Genomic DNA, 2,267 nt, shown 5'->3' on the forward strand with positions numbered 1-2,267 from the left:
TTCAACCAGGTTTTTTTTTTTCCATTTTGCTGTTGATGCTGTTTTTGAGGCAGGGCCTGGCTATCTAGCTCTGGCTGGCCTGGTGCTTGCTATGCAACCCTGGTTGCCTTGAAAGGCTCTAGGAACATTGCCTCCTAGCTCAGCAAGTACAGCCTGGAGGAGGGGAGTGAAGTGATCAGTCCTAGCTGGGGGGCAAATCTCAGAGATGATTTCTCAGGTACCCTCAGCTCCTCTGAGGTCACACCACCAAACAGCTCCAGGGGCAGCTTTGCCAAGGACAAGCTTGCAAGATGAGAGAACCTAAGGATCTGGTTTGCTTAAGAAAAGGAGCCGTCACTGCTCTGCCGGCCAGTTGATGTAGAGTGGTGTCCGCGTCCTCCTCCCTTCCGCAGGGCGTGCAGCTGTCGTGGCATATTAGAGGCAACAGTGCCTGCGGCAGCATTGGCCTTTGCAGCAGGAGCAGCAGCACCAGGCTCTGCAGCGGCAACCCCCATCTGCTTAAACCATCGGCTTCATGGCATTCAAGCAGCGTTCCGGTAATGGACAAAGACACCTTCGATTTAAGCACAGTCCTCGATTCCTGTAAAGTTCCTCAACATGACCGAGATGAGCTTCCTGAACACCGAGGTGTTGGCGGGGGACTTGATGTCCCCCTTCTACCAAGTCAGGTTTGGGGGCTGAAGAGAGCTTAGGTCTCTTAGATGACTACCTGGAGGTGGCCAAGCACTTCAAACCTCATGGGTTCTCCGGCGACAAGGCTAAGGCGGGCACCTCCGAATGGCTGGTTGCGGATGGGCTGGTTAATGCCTCAGACACCGGCAAGGAAGATGCCTTTTCCGGAACAGGTTGGATGTTGGAGAAAATGGATCTGAAGGAGTTTGACTTCGATGCCCTGTTTAGAATAGATGACCTGGAAACCATGCCAGTTGAGCTTTTGGCCACGTTGGATGACACGTGATCTTTTTGCCCCTCTAGTCCAAGAGACTAATAAGGAGCGGGGACGCCCCCAATCTCCCAAAGAGCTTAACAAAAACCGACCAGGTTGCCCCCTTTGCCTTCTTGCAACCTCTTACTTTTGCCCCAGGGGTCCTGTCTTCCACTCCAGATCATTCCTTTAGTTTAGAGCTAGGCAGTGAAGTTGATATCTCTGAAGGAGACTGAAGGCCTGACTCACATTACTATGACCCCTCAGTGTGTAAAAAAGGAAGACACCCCCTCAGATAAGGATAGTGGCATCTGTATGAGCCCTGAGTCCTACCAGGGCTCTCCCTAGCATAGCCCCTCCACCTCCAGGGCATCTCCAAGCAGTCTGCCTTCTCCAGATGTTAGCCTGAGTCTCCTTGCCCCAAACCTTATGATTCTCTAGGAGCTAAGAAGGCAGTGAAATTAAAGGTTGAAAAGCTGGATAAGAAGCTCAAAAAAATGGAGCAAAACAAGACTGTAGCCACTAGGTACTGCCAGAAAAAGCGGGCAGAGCAGGAGGTCCTTACTGGTGAGTGTTAAGAGCTAGAAAAGAAGAATGTAGCTCTCAAAGAGAAGGCAGATTCTCTGGCCAAAGAAATCCAGGATTTGATAGAAGAGGTCCACAAGGCAAGGGGGAAGAAACAAGTTCCCTAGTAGGGTAGTCAGGAGTGCTTTGTACTTGTACATAGGAGTCTTGTACTAAAGCTGTGTTTACTGTAATAAATTATTTTGTAGTAAAAAAGAAAGAAAGGGAGAAAGAAAGAAAGAAAGAAAGAAGAAAGAAAGAAAAAAGGAGCTGTCATATTGCAAAGCTCACTTTTCTCTGTGGGAAATGTATAATCTGAGTCTCTCTGCCTGTGCTTTGGGTGACCTCCAGGGGACAGCAGTGAGGTGAGAAGAGAGGATCGGCTGGCTCGTCTAGGCCTGCAGGGCATATTGATTCCCAGAGAAGCTACAAAGACTGCTGACAGGCCTCCAAATGACTTCTGGGTACCACTCACAAGGGCCTACACCTGCAGGCCTTTCCATTAGAAAGCTGATTCTTGTGTGTGTGTGTGTGTGTGTGTGTGTGTGTGTGTGTGTGTGTGTGTATGTGTGTGTGTGTGTATGTGCACATGTATGTGATATGTGCACGTGTGTGTGGTTTATGTGCCCGAGCAGTCCAGAGAAGGTTGGGTGTCCTGTTTTATCACTTTCCGCCTATTCCCTTACAATAGGGTCTCTCACTGAACCCAGAGCTTGCCATTTTTCAGGTAACTTGGTTGGCCATCTGCCCCTGGTCCCTGCCGTCCTGGGGTTCCAGG

The 2,267-nt window shown here is 49.9% G+C and overlaps 1 pseudogene; it reads left to right on the top strand.

The window, feature by feature from the left end:
- Positions 1 to 597: 597 nt before the first annotated feature.
- LOC103727000 lies at positions 598 to 1,617 on the top strand (annotated as a pseudogene).
- Positions 1,618 to 2,267: the final 650 nt, after the last annotated feature.

The sequence above is a fragment of the Nannospalax galili genome, unplaced genomic scaffold (genome assembly GCF_000622305.1).
Source record: "Nannospalax galili isolate Female #2095 unplaced genomic scaffold, S.galili_v1.0 scaffold389, whole genome shotgun sequence".
NCBI classification, from domain to species: domain Eukaryota; kingdom Metazoa; phylum Chordata; class Mammalia; order Rodentia; family Spalacidae; genus Nannospalax; species Nannospalax galili.